Source organism: Haemaphysalis longicornis, unplaced genomic scaffold (genome assembly GCF_048455015.1).
Source record: "Haemaphysalis longicornis isolate Haplotype H1 unplaced genomic scaffold, Haemaphysalis longicornis Haplotype H1 scaffold_9, whole genome shotgun sequence".
Taxonomy (NCBI): Eukaryota; Metazoa; Arthropoda; class Arachnida; order Ixodida; family Ixodidae; genus Haemaphysalis; species Haemaphysalis longicornis.
Window position 1 is genome coordinate 89,409,649 of NW_027526460.1, and position 18,392 is coordinate 89,428,040.

General features: G+C 46.1%; 1 protein-coding gene across 2 annotated transcripts in view; it reads left to right on the plus strand.

Moving 5' to 3' along the window:
* Window positions 1-4,379: 4,379 nt before the first annotated feature.
* Window positions 4,380-18,392, plus strand: part of LOC144153912 (glutamate receptor ionotropic, kainate 2) — a 511,191-nt gene continuing 497,178 nt past the window's right edge. For both annotated transcript variants that reach the window (XM_077685670.1, XM_077685671.1), the window contains exon 1: window positions 4,380-5,450. The gene's annotated coding sequence lies outside the window, so the exon portion shown is untranslated. The remainder of the gene's footprint in view (window positions 5,451-18,392) is intronic.

The following is an 18,392-nucleotide window of genomic DNA, read 5'->3' on the forward strand; positions in this document are numbered from 1 at the left end:
GCTGATGCGGTAAACTGTAGTGAATTCGGTGAACCTCCAGATAATATGCAAAGGCGCGTTCCATTATAGTATTGCCGTTATCAGTGGAGGCAAACTCTGCAAAATATAATGAGTCACTCTTCCGCCTCCTGAATTTCACAACAGACCATAAAGCTTATGTACGTATCCAGGAATTCATATTTGGATTATTGCTAAGAGGCATGGCACAACCATCGTGATCCCAGCTTCGGAAACTATTGGGTGTGGGTTCGGCCCTAGAACTAAAAAATACGCTTTGTTCTTGCTGAAAAATTTGCAGTAGTTGAATGCGGCTAAATCACGATTGTTGAGCGATAGATCGGCATTAGCGCCGAGAGCGCGGAAGCTTAGAAGCACTATACTAAGATGCCTATCATTATTTATCGACCGCCATAAAATCAGTCCTGCTCAGTATGATTTCCGCAATCATAAATCGACTAAATTGGCTCTTCTTGCTAAACAATAATTTATATTACATAACATTGTAATCGAGAAAATACTCCTGCAATGGTTTCTGGTTTTTCGAAGGCTTTTGGTCTTATCAATCACAAAATTATACTGAAAATTCCCAACCATTAGGGTACTAGAAGCGTAGATCATGCTTTAATTACCCGCCGCGGTGGCTCTGTGGCTATGGCGTTGTGCTACTGAGCACAAGGACGCGGGTGCGATTCCCAGCTGCGGCGGCCGCTTTTTTGTTGTAGGCGAAAAGCGATAACGCCCGTGTCTTCAAGATTTCGGTGCTCGCTAAAGAGCCCCAGGTGGTCAAAATTAATCCGGAGCTGTCCACCACGGCGCGTATCATCGCCCGTGTAGCGTCGGCTCGTTAAGCCTTACAATCAATCAATGATGCTATAGTTTCTTGGCATTTGCAACATAGGCATCAATTTCTAGCCATCGGAAATTAATCTCCGCAGGCAAAGCCAGTTACATTAGGTGTTTCCTAAGGAAGCATTTTACGAACCTCACTTTCTATAGTTTATATAACCAGGTAGTAAACATTGACAACGCAGCAAAATATACGCTGTGTTCTTTAAAGGTAGCTATGGCATCGACCTCGTAACTTGAGCAAATGAAATGCTAACCAAAATAATAATTGTGCCATTGATAATTGCCCCCGAATAAATTTCAGTAAAACACTGCTGTTCCCTTTCACCCCCGCACCAAAAGGATTGACCTACTTTCAATAAAATTCAACGACACAAAAATCAAAGTATTAAAATTTCTTAAAACACGTGGGGTATGCTCTGATTAAAATATAATATGCGATAATCATATGACACCTGAACCTCGTTATGACGAACATTGATATAGCCAATTATCAGTTATAGCGAAATACATACAAACTTTGGTTGGTCACGCTTTATTTTAATGACACTTCTTCTTTTATACCGAAACCGAAACCGTTAGAGCCAGCCGCGATATCAGATATAACGAATAAATATTTGACCAGGAGGCTGAGGAGCTACGTGAAATAACCCCCGTAGTCCGAAACTGCAGAAGTATACAGGCCCTTTTGTTCGTAAACACTGTGGAAAAATCCATCCTGCTCAGTGCTGTGAGCAGCCACCTGATGAAGATCACATTTTTCATCAAATAAATTACGACGCAGGCCTGTTTTGTCAAGTGAACTAGTTTCACGTACTCATGTTACGGTTTCTTTAGCTTGAAATGAAACAAGATGAAAATTAAGAGTTACCTTGTTTATAGTGGGTTCGACAACTTAAAAAATGCATTTTGTATCAGGTATTTTTGCGGGAGCGACATTGTAGATTGGTTGTAGTCTTTTTGACATCTACTGTTACAACGAATATCGGTTATAACGAACTAATTTTCTGCCACGATACCACTTCGTTATAACGAGGTTCGACTGTACGATATATTATCAGTAAATAGTCTAGAACAATCGGCCTTATACACCGCCACGGTTTTTATCTTCCAATAATAATCAACTTGCTTCTTTATACCTCATTATTTTTGTTTGATTACCTATAGGAATTCTTGTCTGCAGAACTATCACGGATGAAAATTTGCACGAGCTCACAGTTTTGTAAGAACGGGTCATTCGTTTGTGTTTTAATCTTCCTTATCTCTCCCACACTGGTGATGCTTTTGAAAAATTTTACATTGTTTTAATTGATTCGATGTATAACTGTAGGCTATCTCGTTGTTACAAATTTGGTTTAACCAGTAATCACAATGCACTAACCAGGCTTGCCGGATTAAGAGAAAACATTGGAGTCTAAAAGAGCCGTAAACCAGAACCTTAGAACGTAAATATATGCAGTACAAGCTACGAGAAACAAATATTCCAGTACCTACTAACTACAATGTTAAATACTGTTTTCATTAAAAGAAAGGTCGCCGTTTCAACGCTTTTGTTCGGGCAGTCGCTTGAAGTGATTTGTAAGCCAATGCACCGTATTAAGATTTGTGTTCATGCTGCACCTAACATTTCTGTTTGCCCTGATTTGTATTCAAAAATGTACTGCGCACTGATTTGTATTGACAACTGCACTGCACTCATTTTGTACTTCACTTTATTTTGTACTAGTGTACTGGTTTTGCACTAGTTTCGTAACTGCACATATTTTATTTATTTACACAATACCTACATCGCCACGAGGGCGTATTTGTAGGGGAGACATGCAACCTGTACAGAAAAGAGAAACATGTATTCATACAAACATTTGCACTTTTTTCAAAAACCCTAATCTGTGTTGCTGAAAAAAATGGACACAACTTTGGTCACAAACGGGAGAAAAAGAGATCGTTGTTTCGTATGCTAACGAAGTATTCATCATGCTTGACTTGCTGCTCTGTGTGTAGAATGGCCAGGGCCATTTTTTCCTGGTCTTCCCGCGACATGGTTGTGAAATAAATTCAATTCAGTTCAATCAATTGCGCGGCACTGAGAGTAAACGCTGACGCTGCTCGACGCAGTCGCCGGTCTAGGCGCGAATGTGCTGCGAACTTGGATGCAGCCAGCGTCTTCCTGCATCATTTGCTGACGACAAGCACCCTTACTCTTTCCCCTATCTTTCTCTCTGCACCTGTGCCTTTGGAAGAAACGAGCGATTAAACGCTTTCACCCCCCCACCGCACCATGCGCTTGCTTGAACATGGCTGAACTTCTAATTTAGACTGATGCTACCAGGTTTTTTTTATGGATTTGTACCTGCAACAAGAGAGCCTTCGCTCTAAAAATAGCCGATTTTGGTTGCCTACAATCCGGTCACACACGACTAACTGCCTTTTCCTGGTATAAGTGCCGGGTCTACGATAATGGCCGGAGAATGAGGCAAAGTACGGTAAACTATAGCAATCGTGATGGTTTGGTCTCTTGTTCCTGTCCCAGAATGATTCATGTAGCGCACGCAATATTTATTGCAAATCCGCGACCCATGATTGTGGAATTGCTACGACTGTGCGCTTATTCAAACCATGCCTAACCATCAGGTCCTCTGGCACAACCTTGACACGCGCGAGTGCGAGTTCGCAGAGTCGGATTACACATGCAGGTTGCAGATTAGGCGCTGTATCTCGAACGCATTGCCCCAGGTGTTCCGTAAGCGTTGTAAAGCAGCAGGCATGGGCTTACGAACACTAAGTCAGTGTGAAAGTCGATCGTTCCCAAACGCAATGATTCTGAAATACTTCTGAATACTTGCATACCTACAAGCACTATTGTGTGCTGAGAGTTGTTGAGAAAAGAAAAAGGGAGTTGGGCTGGGAGGAGAGATTTTTTATGAAAATGCAGAGGAATAGGACTAAGCATAAAACTTCCGGTACCTGTTTTCATGCCTTGACCCCACTGCAAAACTTTTGCCCTTTGTCCCACACTGATCCTTCGAGGCCGGCATCAAGAAATCAGGTATATAAACACGGTCACGCACAACCAACGAACGGGCGGTCGCGGAAGTTTATAGGGCGCGACCTAGAAACGCTTGAGGGTAAATGCCGCTTTATTGATGACTCATCCCTACAGTGATGGTCAGTCTTTGTCCTTCCCTGCTCAGCCCCACAGCCCGCGGAGGCAGCAAAGAAAAGAAAGTGACACATTGGGCGCCTCACTAGGACTATTGTTTCGTAGATCGTTATGGAAGCGCGGGAGAACGAACGGCGCTCGCGGTTGCCCCCGACTCCTCCCTCTTCCGCGCCTGCGCACTAGTGCCGAAACAAAAAGCCGGGCGAGAGCCACGTGTCGCCGCCGCCGTCGTCTCCCGAGCCCCGGAGCAAGGAAGGCGTTCGGAATACTACGGCGGGAGGGCCACAACCCCTGGCGGGCGATCCGGCAACTAGCCCCATCCCGGCGTTCCGAACGCGTCCCGATTTCATCCGCCGAGTTTTCCTGGAGCCGCGCGAGTGCGAGGACTCCGGCGCCCCTTCGGAGGGGAAGGTTTCGCTGCGACGTCGACGCTGCCGTGCAGACGCTCCGGAGCCGTACGGGACCACTCTGTTGCCGCCGCTTCAGCCGCTGTGCTCGCGACATCGCTGCTCGCTTGCTCACGCATCAACTTCAGCCCCTGAACCTGGTCCTGTTCTTGTTGAATCTCGTTGGGTGCTTTTCTTCGTCAGAGTTTTCATTGTTGTAACTTCCCCAGGGCTCCTCCTCGTGCGATGTTTACTTAGTCCTTGCTTCCTGAAAACTTGCTAACGTTGCAGGCAAGTTTTCTTCCACTCGGGCTCTGTTCAGCCGTCAGCTGTTGCTTGGACTTTCATTTCACCCTACTAGCCTCCTTTTTTTCGGCGTATGGAAGCACTGTTTTCTGCGAGTGGGACCATTCAGGTGTCGCGCTAGCGATGTAAAGAAAAATTTAAGCCGTGTTGTCACACGGCCACTTCAGACGGTGTTGTTCGTTACCTTGTGGTTTTCCTTCTAGCCAATCAAGTTTCAGTGTTAAGATTGTCCCTCCCTACTCTCTCTATCACCCACAGAGCCCCGTATAGCTAATAATTAGCCAGCCGTGCTACTTACTATGGCAAGTAGGATTTTAACAGTTCGGAAAACAGTGGCTCGCGAGCACCAATTTTCGAGACTCAGCGACTACGCCGCCAGTTGCCAACGGCTCTGTGCGTCTCGAGAGGGGGAAGCGTCATTAGCGAAGTGCTGAATTACGCGTCGAAAGATCGCGATTTTCGAACGCCTTTATTCCCCGTTCTTTTTTTTTTCCCCTTCTTCCGAAGACGTAGATTAAACCTAATCGCTCTCTGTTTTTCCCGGAAAGGAGAATTGCGCTCCTAAATCTTTCGGCGTGCCACTTCCGAGGGAGCCGCTCGCTTTTATTTCTCGCTCTGCGGCGGAAACCACCTGTGGAGCCGAGTTTCTTCGTCGTCCCGACCGCGTCGTGGTGTTTGCATCTCCTACCGACATCGTTGCTGCTCGCCAGAACTTTCGCCTCGAGGGAGACTTCGCTTCAGCCAGAGACGATGTGAGTTGTGATTGTGCCACAGTGTTGTGAGTTTTTTTATGCGCTTCTTTTTAAAACGGTTGTGAGTTGTGACTAAACTGAAATTTGACAGACTAATTCTGGTTGACCGCGTAATTTGACTGCGTAGTCCTGACTGCGTAATACAAAAGTGACGGGAGTTTGCGCCCGAGTTGGCCGCAGTTCTGGTTAGTTCGGACTAAGATGAATGCTAGACAGAAGCGTTGTGCGGAACAAAAGCTGAACATTTAAGGGTGTGCCGAACAGACGCGCTGAACATTTAAGAGTGTAAGTTTGTTTCTGTAAGTCAAGGGTGTTAAGAAGTAAATATAAAAGAGTGTGGAAGTTTGTTTCTGTAAGTAAAAGGCGGCAAGAAGTAAATGTAAAAGCCTGAAGGTTATTTTGTTACTATAGGCTGCGATAGTGCGGTTTAGATATTACCGGAACTTGCTGTTTTCGCACCGGAATTTATGGGGGTTGGGTGTTCGTTTTAGTACGCAGTTCTACCACCCTTTTTGGGGAAGTTATTGAAGTTTTTCCCAAAGCGTCCTGGTGTTTCACAGCAGTGTTTCAATGCTAATGACTCTAGAGGAAAACTTTCCTCTGTTCAAAGTGTATGGTCATGAAGCGAATGGTTGCAGAAACGTGCAACGGGTGTACTAATGGTTGTGTGGAGAGGGAAACAATAACCAAATTTGTGAGTAACCAAACGGGTGGAATGAGCTTTATGAGTGAAGACGCCTCTTAACCCCTTTAATAATCACTTACACACACCATCGTGACAGCGCCAGTCCTTTATTTTGCTTCTCGGTTCCCCGTCTATTTGTTTTTGCTTTTAAAAATGAACCATTATCAACTCGCCAAGATGTTAGAGTTAGAGAATGGAAGATGTTAGAGATGTTAGAGAATGGAAGGCTTTGTCCGCCGCGCAGCGACACAAATGGAAGCTGGCTGCTCGAATACTTGTGTGGTAAGATTGTGAAGCTAAAGCTTCATTTTGCGAAGGAAAGTTTGACATCCACCTGAATGCAGCCATACGGCTACAAAGGAAAGCTATACAGCTTCCTCAGAAACTTCGCGGTTGAAGAAAAATTCAAACTTTCTATTTTGAATTTCAACTCAAAATTCAAATTCAAAACTGTCAAACTTTCCTTCGCAGAAACCTAATCCACCTTGGGGATTTCCCTTAAATCTGGTCTATTAAAGCTTCCTTAGTAGGACCAATGGGGTCCTGTCAGAAAACTAATGCATTTCCCCATAGACCGGTTGGTCGACCGAAAAGCTGCGATAAGATCTGTGGGCACATGGCGCATGCGTGAAGCTGGCCTTCCATTGTGTCAAAACGGTTACTTGAAAATGGCGAAAAAGGAACGGTTCTAGATAAGACAACACACGCGTCGATTATGACGAAAAAGTGCAATAGTATACATTTACCTCATAAACCACGTTTCAGTATACACTTAGATGGTTTGTAGATACGTTTACGTATTGTGCAAAAAAATGGCCGTATGAGTTCGTTCTTTGCTTCCAATTTGGGTCCTTGAAGGTTTGACGATCGATTGGACGCACTTTCGGCGAAGGCTGAGCGCACTTTTAGAGAAGGTTTTGACGCCCGTTTGACGCCCGAAGGTTTTGACGCCCGAAGGTTTTGACGCCCGAAGGTTTTGACGCCCGTCTCTCAACCTTATTTTGGACGGAATGGTGGAGTTTTTTCCGAACGAGAAGATGCCGGAAGTCTTTTTTAGACACAGACGTTGCTTGCTGATATATTGGCCTTCGGGTGCTAAATGTTTTTGCTAGTGATTGTGCCTCGTTGTGCAGGTTAGCTTTAAAAGCACGGCAACTACACCAATAAAGACAGCAGACAAACAGGCGCTCCGCTATTTCGCATCGCTTGCTGTGGCCAGCGCTCTGCCTTCAGAATCTGCCCTGACGGGCAATGAGCCCTTACAAATTAACCCTACGCGCTAAAAGGTTACCTATAGAGATGGAACAAACTACATAGGTGAGGTTCATTAGGCGCGCAGGCGTGCGCAGCGATAATTAGGCTGTCTGCCTAACGTAACGAGCCTGCTTTCGCAACTCATAATGAAAACGTGCAACCATGAATGGTATAGCGAGTCTCAATGGGCGCACTACGTTGTAGACCGGAGTGCATGTCGAAAACAGCGGCACAGTGCTGAGGCCGGTGCTTTCGTCTGATAATCCTCTTATCTCTTGCGTAACCACGAGCCGTTGCTCTCAAACACATGGCTGCGTCATTTATTTTTAATAAACGCAGGAGCTCAGTGAACCTTATTTGTCGAGCAGGTGATTCTTACAGGAGGCGCATTTGCTTTCTGGGAACGTAATTGCATACAAGAGCACCGGCGTAGGACGAAATCTGAAATTTTGTGCGGGACCACTTGAAGAGACAGGGAAGCGTCGCTCGAGCGGGCTTAAATAGGGACTGTGAAATAGTTTTAGTGGACCGCCCGCGACATCTGATGAGCTAACTCTGCTCGTTGGCAGAACATAGGCCGTATAGAATTTAGGTCTGGAGTAAACTTCGCTCTTTTGTCGTCGGCACACAAACTTCCACTCTTAAATGGACGCAGACATGAGTTGTAAACATTGCCTAGGAAAGTCTAGAATTTGTATCTTCTGTTCTGAGTTTTCGGTGGCCGACTCCAACGCGTTCTTTTAACTAGAAACGGGCGTTCGAAAAGGGTGCCGTTATTCTCGCGCCGTTAATCCCTCCTATTGGTGAACGCCCGAAGTGAAGACGCACTGACAAGCCAACAGGGATAAACACCAAAGAATCACTAATATATTTAACCTATAGAACCTGCACGTGAACAAACGGAGAGACGATATTAATTATGGCGCTCATGGGCTCCCAAATTGGCGAGGCTGGTACATCACGGGAAGAATATTGCGAAGCAGAGTTTTAGCAGTCCGTATGTTCCGTGTCGTACGTGGTTACCGTGTTGACTGGGACCCGTCTGGGCACTTGCGCATTAGACGCGGTAGGGGGATTTGTTCCGCGGGCAGGCCCGCGCCATGCTCGTGCATTCGTCACGGTGGGGTGCGCCTCCTCGCCTTTCCGCGCGCGCAGGCGCAGTCGGGTCCCGGCAACCACGGCAACTACGTAAACGACGGAACAGACGGACTGCTAAAACTCTCTATTGTGACGTCTTTCCGGTCTGTGGTGTGGCCGCCTTTAATTCCGCGAGGTGTTACAGATAAACTTTTACAGGTAAACTGCTACGTACAAGCTACAATTCTGGGCGTCCATTACGTTGCCAAATATAAAATAGATGTAACGAATTTAGAAATTTCACCAAATAACATCACGACAAATTCACTTTAGTGTTTCTTTAAGTGCGATAATGAGTACTTTAAATAAAACCCAAAACTGTCTCGATGTCTGTGCCTGATAGCACCGACGGGTCGAATCTCGAGGCTGCAGCCAACTTTGTCGGGGCAACAAGATTGATAAATATTAACGTAGATGGTACGAATTTCAAAATTTCCTCAAATAACACATCGAAAAATTACCTTTAGTGTTTCTTTGAGTGCGATAATAACTACCTTAAATAAAACCCAAAACTTCCTCAATGACTGTGCCTGATAGCACCGACGGGCCGAATCTCAAGGCTGCCGCCAACTTTGTCGGGGAAACAAGAAGGAAAAGTCCGAGCTCTTTCCCACCCTTTTAAGAAGGAATTTCAGCTAATCTCGTACTCTGGCGGGATTTGGTACGTTGGGTAGAGCCATATTCAGGATTTGCTATGACAAATCATAACGTTCAGCCAGTGACGCGAATTCTACAACGCAGACTAAAGGAATACAAGATTTTTGAGCAGAAATAATATTTTATTACAACGCGGCTAGGCCAATCACGGCGCAGGTTGTAGCACGCTACACGGGTGGCTACCGATGAGCGCGCGGCACTGAGCAGGGTCAGAAGGGAAGAGACGTCGCGCGCATCGAGGATTATACACGACTCGGGAAAGAGGGGTTGAGGGAAGACAGTAATGTAAAGTTTGGCTGTAACCGTACTCTCTCATGAGATGGCCACGATTCAAGGAGCAACGCAATGCAAGAAAGCCAGCTTGCAAATACCACGCCTACACTAATCCTCCTGATGTCGGCTTCACCTCTAAACACGAATGAATTGCTGTGAAGGCATTGTTGTAATGCGCAGTGTTATCATTATTATCATCATAATCGTCATTATCCCTCCCTCTAATGCGACAATTCTTGAACGGGAAACTTTATCACGACGGATTCTTGGGTTGGCCAATCCCACACTTCGAGTACGCCCTACTCTGGAGGTACGCACCATTTTTCTAGAATACCCACGGCATCTATCGGGTGTGCACGCCGTATGCCTAGCGTTTCGGTAAGGGTGTAAGGCGAGAATCGGTGCCTGCGGCTTGGCGTTCGCTTCGAACATGTTGAAATGGAGCAATCGGATAGACTCCGACTTCGTAACGCGGGGGACGCAGGTAGATTCCGGCCACGGGAAACGTTTTTTTTTCTTCTTTTACTTCACCCACGATAATTCATCATCGTCGTCAGAGAAAGATGGCTTTCCTGTAGGACGTATTGGCGTACAACGGAATCAGCGAGGGCGCTAAAGTTGCGCTTTAAAACTAAAAGGAAGCAGATGTTACTTCCGTTACTGTGACTCGGAGATTTGCTACCTCACTTCTAGAGGAATGGTACCGCAAGCAGATTGATCTGGTGAACCCCACGGGTCAGTTATTCTTACGTAGGCGTCAATATTCCTGGTCAAATCGGTCCAAGGGCAGTCTACGTTAAGTCTTTCAGCTCTTGAGGATTGATACTGTCCTTCAGGATTGATACTGTCCTTGATACTGTCCTTCAGTACAAATATTCGCCCCTAAAGGGTGCCCCACGGCAAGCGCTTTTGTGCTGCGGCGAACTTAGCAAGCAGGCTTAAAAGGACCCGCAAGACTTTTGATAGGCGCTTTCATCCTTTCCTTTGCTTTTTGCAACCACTGCGAAAGCTACAGTTATCGCCAGCACGGAGCGGCACTGCGTGATTTGCTCGTCGCACCAGATACGCCTTCCATTTCTGCTTTTTTCATGGCTTTATTTTTAAAGTTTCTATCGAAAAGCATTCACTGCTGCAACTGAAACCGGCCCACAGCCGCTACACGACCTTAATGACGTAATTCGAGCGGTCGAAGAACGTCAAGACCGGGAAAGAGAGATAAACTTGTTGGGCTAGTTTTCAAGTTATCTGATGAGGATAGAGCAGCGATTTCTGGCTGAGGTACTTTGCGACCCCCTAATGTAAGTACTGGGTGTGTTGGGTGGCTACGTTCTGGAATCATTCAAGATTTCAAAAAAAAAATGTGAAAAAAGTGTTGCAGGGTCCCTTTAATAGGAAGTGAAACTATCACAGCCTTGGTTGATCAATATTTTATAGGTTCTGACAATGTAGGATAATTATGTTATCCTACATAGGCAAGTCAGCACTACGTAATTAACACTACTGACCGGAAAGACGTCACAATAGAGAGTTTTAGCAGTCCGTCTGTTCCGTCGTTTACGTAGTTGCCGTGACAAGGCATATACAAGGCAAATCAGAACTAAATATCCGCCTCACCTACGGGAAGTTCTTCGTGAATTTTTATAACTTACAGCAGCAAAAAACAATACGTAATTGAGCTATTGGAATGTACAACACATAAGTTGGGCTTGAAGTTGAGCGTTGGGTGAAATTGTCATTATTGATTACCGGGTACCGTACGTACGTATACTCAAGGTTATTGTACATTTCAAATGTGCATTACTAATTTGCACCGAGCGGCTGTTAAATTATTGCCAGTATTTAATGAAAGCTGTCACCCGCCATGGTGGCTCAGCGGCTAAGGCGTTGTGCTGCTGAGCACGAGGACGCGGGTTCGATTCCCAACCACGGCATCCGCTTTTCTGATGGAGGCAAAAAGCAAAAAGGCCTATGTGTACGAGATTTTGGCGCACGTTAAATATCCCCACGTGGTCAAAATTAACCCGGAGCCCTCCCCGACGGCGCGCTCCTCGCCTGCGTTGCGTCGGCGCGCTAAACCCTACCATCAATCAATGAAAGCTGTCGGCACAAACACGGAGCTCCCGTTGAGCGGGTATCTATGCACACATCGCATGCGCGTCTCACGGCTATCGAGGCTCAGTGCCGCATAATTTACAGCAATCGGGTGCAAGGTCACTGACTGAACGCCGCCGCGTGCATTTTGGGGAGAAGGGAGAAGGGAGGGGGAGGGGGGAGGAAGTTGCAGGCGAAGGGCCGGAGGAGTCGTGCCCTTCGTGCAGGGTATCGCTAAGAGGGTCACATAGCTTGATATGCCCCCACCGATAGGGATTTCGGCTTGGTGTACAGGAAAGAGCCTTGATGCGCTCTGAATATTTTGAAAGACGGCAGTCTCTCTTCAGCCACCTCACTTAAAAAGATTTTGTCAGTGTGTCCATGTGATCTGTCTGTCTGCATGTCTGTCTATCTGTCTGTAAAAATGAGGAGACAATGCACATTGTCTGGTCCTCTTGTAGTCCACTTTCATCGCAGTTACACAGAGTTCATTTCCAAATTAAAAAAGCACCAACTAGGCTAACTATTCATCTTTTTGAAAGGAAGGTTGCTCGAGGTCCTGCAATATGCCCCTGAAGTTATGTTTAGAACAAGGCAAATTTTTTCTAACGCGATAACGCAGCCGAACTTCATCGCATTCTTTGAAAACAACCTCAATTTACCTCTTTGCACTATGCGACGACAAGCCTAGATTATTTTTTAAAATCGAACTTTCACTTTTGAAATTTGCATAAATCTTAGAAAACACACCCAACTTTGGCCCCTTTACACCGCTGTTTTGCCTCTTGCCCCGCCATTACCTGCAATGTAATACGATATAGTAAGATATCGTAAAATTCAATATCGGTTCATAAATTGATTGATTGTAGGGTTTAACGCGCTGAGGAAACTCAGGTGATGAGGCGCGCCGCAGTGGAGGGCTCCGGATTAATTTTGACCACCCGGAGATCTTTAAGATGCACCGAGATCTCGTACAAACGCGCGTTTCTGCTCTTCACCTCCATCAGAAAAGCTACCGCCGCTGCCTGGATCGAACCCGCGACCTCGTGCTCAGCAGCCCAACGCCTTAGCTACTAAGCCACCGCGGCGGGTAGGTTCATAAATACAGAGATTCTTTGTGGACAGATCCAATGTTTCAACAAACATCAACCCAAGTAAGCTAGGCCTAAACGCTCTATACGCCTTAACTTCTAACCAAGGTAACTCCTGCTAAAACCACCCCTGTAAATCTACGCAAACGTGTGCAGGTTTAACCATACCAACCGCGATATCAAAACAGTGGATTTCAAGCTAAAAAACGCCATTTGATACTGGAACACCGACACGTAATCGGTGTTAAAAGAAACTCAGTTAACTAAAAGCTCATAAATAAAAACAAACGACACAAGAACAAAAACAAAAACAAGCAACAAACAAAACAGTCGACGTTAAAAACACAAAAAACCGAAACTCACATGATAACGCACACACCATCTTCATACTCGTCATGGGACCAGCGTGAAGGGAGGGAGTTATGCGGCTGGGGTGGGAGAAAGCGAATAATTTTGTCTTCCGCGTGCTTTGTAGCAGAACAAAAAGATGCGCGGCCATTTTTTTCTGTTACTATCGGGCTTCGGTGGATGTGGGTGTTGATACGGCTAAGGGAAACATTAGTGCCACTATAGATAAGATACAGAGTACCGTCACTGTTGCACTCAAGTGAGCAACGGCGGCCATTTTGTTGTACATCAGTGCTGCCAGATTGCCGCTTCTGCCGCCTCACCGCTAACTTGGACGAGGTCATTTGTAAAAAACGATGCCGAAGGCGCAGAAACATGGACGGACACACTTCTGCAGCTCAAATGCTGCGAAGCGCGCCATCTTTGATTCGCGTTCGGAACGACGCAAGTTCCGCGCAGCAGCAGAGCATTGAGTACAAGCTGAGGCTACCTCAGTTGACCGACAGAACAGCCATAAACAACAAAATGGCGGCGCCCATGAACCGTCGCAGTGTAAACACGTTTCCCGTGCTGCGACCGTGCCAATGATCACGGCAGCGGCACGGAACGATAGGAGAAAGGAGTAATGATACTCTGTAACCTAATCTAGTGACGCTGGGATACATTGGCACGCGGGGAGTAATAGAATTAAAAAAAAAAAAAAAACTTGGAAAGATAGCAAATCTTCTCGTTTACGCATACTGATGGTGCTGTTTTCGAGTTAGGACTGATGACTTTGTTAATTGCTCGAAGTGTTTTGATATACTGCGCAAGTGACCCGCCGCGGTGGCTCAGTGGCCAAGGCGTTGCGCTGCTGAGCACAAGGTCGCGGGTTCGATTCCCGGCCGCGGCGGCCGCTTTTCTGATGGAGGCGAAAAGCAAAAACTCCCGTGTGAACGAGATTTCGGCGCACGTTAAAGATCCCCAGGTGGTCAAAATTAATCCGGAGCCCTCCACTACGGCGCGCCTCATCGCCTGCGTTGCGTCGGCGCGTTAAACCCCACAATCAATCAATCAATACTGCGCAAGTGCAATTTCTGCAATCTGGGCAAAAGGGGCTATGGTCTCGGCATAGCTTAGCGTCAATATTTTGTTACTCGTTACGAATGCGCTCGTGGAATCGCGAATCAAATCAAACTGCGCTGAATAAAATTACGCTTCTGTAGACAAAGACAATATATAACGTTTAAAGAGTTTCCGAAGTGTAGCCATACTGGGAGAGCTTTTTTTGTTCTGAAACATATAAAAGCAGTTGACAGTTGTAACCGCAGTTTTAGGCTCGGTTCATACTGTTGCCGCAACTGTCGTAATAACTTTGAAGAATGACGTCATTTCACGTCTCAGCCAACCGAACTGCGTGACACGCCGTTTTTTAAAGTCCATAGACCACGATATGGCTTTCGCGTCGGTAGTCTGGACATAGCCTACCGCAAGGTATGTAAAGCTTACTGCGATAAAATAGCAGCTCAATTTACACAAACGTTACAATAGCACGAAAACTGGCACCTTTCTTTTATACGGGTTCGTACATGACGGGAAATCAAGGTCACGGTACCCATTAGAACACATTCAACAAACACTTTACGTGAAATGAAATAAGAATTTGGACATGTCTGGGCTAGGGAAAATACTGAAACAATTTGTGTAAAAAAAAAAGCACATTACGTCTTAAAAAATGTACTCTATATGAAAGGAACCTGCAGAAGAGCTTGATTGATCTACATTGTTTTTGTTTTTTGATCTGTAAAACCTTGGGGTACTCCCGTCACCCCAAGCCCGCAAGAAATCGTAGATGGACTCCTAACTACCCAACGTGCGTGTAAAAACCGTCAGGGTTTTTTAGTTACTTTTGAAGATAAAGGAAATCTCTGAGACCTGCAGTTCAAAAAGCACTGGCGAGATTGTCGTCAGGTGATGACAACCTTGGTGGCGTACTAATTATAAATATACGCTGCCAAGAGAGAGAGAGAGAGAGAGAGAGAGAGAGAGAGAGAGAGAGAGAGAGAGAGAGAGAGAGAGAGAGAGAGAGAGAGAAATAGACGTTTATTGGCTGAAAAGACTAGCTAGGACTTGGACCTTGCCGATCCGAGGTAGTAGGTCTCCTCAGCTCTGGCGGTGGCTGCCGTGTTCAAAACATTTTTTTTTCTTTTGAGCGCCCGTATTTTAGTCTGTATATATTATTCGTTTTGCTCCAACGTGTCATACGACTATCTGAAATGGAAGCTGAATCGCTGGCAACCAATCAGTATACGCAGACATTCAAACATGAACACGTTTTTTTAAAGCGTCTCCCTCTGAGAAGGGAAATATTTATTCGATAATGCATTTTTCCTTAAAGGAGCCATGAAGAGAGAATACAAGTTTGATTTATTCGAACGATTTCGCGTTTTATAGCGCCCCCAGCGCTTGTCCGGCAGCAAATGATGCCGTATTCACTGAGAAATTGATCAATTTAGGTTAAAATTTTGAATCTCCTACCAAATCGTAGGTTTTCGTAGTCACAAATGACGTCAGAAGCGCGTGTATTCAAGCGGACTTCCACTGCGTCATTCGGGTTTGCGGCCTTGCTGTCCGTCAGCCCTCCCAGATGGCGCTGCTATAGTCATCCTCGAACCGTTGTCCGCCGTTGCTTTGTTTTTGAGCGTATTAGCACCTGGCTTGTTTTTGTTACTGTAAAAAGTGATCGTCTCATGAAACCTGGGGTATCCTCGACAAACAGGGTCACGTAAGACAACGCCGCTTACGCCAATCGGCCAGTGTCTTGTGAAACAACTTCAAAGCGCCGGACTGCTGTGCAGCTAAAACAAGCAGAGTGCGCCCAGTGCCAACAGCAGTGCGCATCGGTACTTCTATGCTTACGTGCGTTTTTGTAACTTTCATTGTTTATCACACCATTCTTACTGCTGTAAAATGAATATGCGTCACACTTAAGCGCAAATAGTTCGTTCGGAAAGCCTATAAGCCATGCCTAATTTGCCTTTACTTTTTCCGTCCTCAGCCAATCGCACAGCTGAGCTCATGTGACATCATAGGTTCTGTTGCGGAAAATGAGCTAGTGGGTCGCATGGCCATTCCGTTTTTTCCTAGTTATGTAGCCTATTTGAGCGAAGTGTGCGTTAACGGTGGTGTCAGTATGATTCTATCGAGGCAATCTTTCGAATGAACCGAACTTGTGTTTTGTCTTCATGGCTCCTTTAATACACCTGTACGGCCTTAATTCTGGAAGATCTAATATGAGCAATACTACAACGAATGAAAGTCACGCCAATAAACCCTCTAGTTGTCGCTCACACCATTACATTACCATGCGCTGCATTCACTGACTGTCACATTTCTGCTCATATTACGCCAATGCATTCAGATCAATACGACCCACAGAAGCTTTCCCAACGCACCAAAGAAACTTGTTTTTGTAGCGTTCGACGTGGACGCAAAATGGGGCAAGTAAGCGAAGATTGATTGCTCATACCGTTCGGAACCTGAGTAGGCTTCGGAGTGACTGCTTCGGTACCAGTTAGGCTCGACATATATACTATACGGCAGCACTAATCCGTGTCCGATCTTCGGAACCCCACGGGAAACGTCGTCTGCGCAGCAGACGTTGCCATAGCTTGGCGCAGTACGAAAAGACAGTAGCAGAGGGCAAGCGGAAACGCCTGTACACAAGGGAATAGAGCCGACTTTCTTCGACCGTGGCAGCGAATACAATGTAGCACTCCCGATCTCTAGGCGGGCTGGCGTGCACCCTGTCTTTGTAATGTCTTTTTTTTTTTTTTTGGTCGCGTAACTTGCCTCATTGTAGCCGGAGGAGAAACGCGGCAACGGAAAGGGAAAGGGAGACTGTAGGCGCTAACGAGGCGGAAACTCGATTCCAAGCGTAATTACTCAAAGGACACGAGCAGCCGACGTGTGCTCCGAAACGTAGTACGCCACTCGTTCGGGACCGACAAGACCCTTACTTCATCATCTGGCGATGTGTACCTCTCCCAAAGTCAGAGGAAGGACGTTTGGAGAAAAAGCGTAAAGGGGTCATGGTGACAACGTAGAACTTTGTTTAATCTGAGGGAACTAGCCTTTGCTATCTGAATTCCAAACAGTGCTAATAGTATGCACCAAGTAGCCCAGATCACCGCCCTAGCCTTTACTAACTCACTTAGCGCAATTCCAAAGAGGTTTTCGAACCAAGCAGCGCAAGCAGTATAGAGAAATATTGCTTCAAAAATATGGCAAAATATTATATTTTCCGCCGCGGCGACGTAATGTGTGCAGGAAGGACGAAATATGAGTAGACGTTAATAAAATGGCGTCATCTCCACTCCATGGATGATGGCGAGGGTGCTGAGTACGGGGACTCGAAATGACATCCAAGTTGCGCCCCGAGTGACATCCGATTTGCGCCCCGACCGCCATTCGATTTGAGCCGTGAGTTGCACCTTGATTATTTCCTAAATGAAACTGCAACTCACGGCTCAAATCGGATTTCGTTTCATTTTCGCTTGATGGTGGTGGGCGCACGGATGGACGCGGACGGCCATTGGGAGGTCCTAAGGTACTCCGCACCGTTACAGGCGAGAGAGTAAGCCGTTTGACTATGGTGTACTAACTCACGGTCGTAGCGCAATGGGTAAGACAACTGACACTAACTCTTTGTGGTCTACCAGACACAGTCTCAAATCCTGCTGGTAACTGTGTGATTTTTTGCAATTGTAAATGATATGCGCACGGACGCGGACGGACATTGTGCGGTCCTGAGGTACTCCGCGCCTAAAACATTTTTATCAGTGTTTCACCTGCACGTTCGCAATCAAATGATATGATAAAAAGAAACTACAGGCCATACTACAATCACGCAGACATGTTTCCTGGCGGCGGCCTTGGCCTGCGGCTGCCCATAGCACGAACAAGATTCCGCGACGTCATGAAAAAATCGCCCTAATTTGGTTGTGGAGTCACCATTGCTTCGTATGTTTTCCTTAATATCTGCATTATTTGTTTGAAGTGGCAGTTTTTTCCGAAGCCTCCTAGGGGCTCGGGCTGTCGGCGCGTACTAAAAGAACACCCCGCGTGCACTCGTTTTCCAACACCTCACGCTAGAACGCTTCGTGCTTCAAAGACACGAGACTCGTACAGCAATGCTGTATACCTCTACCCCCCAACAGTATCATATCCATGGTCAAAAAATGTCAAGGTGCCGCACTGTATGTGCAGCGCATGCTTCGCCCTTCTCCAGGTTTCATGTTAGTGGAGAAGGCCCGGGATTTCTTTAATTAACTAAACTTGTATTTTGTCTTCATGGCACCTTTAGAGCATAAGATTCAGCCTAAAGAACACGGAGAAAGGGGATGATGGTTCAGTTTTTGAAGACCC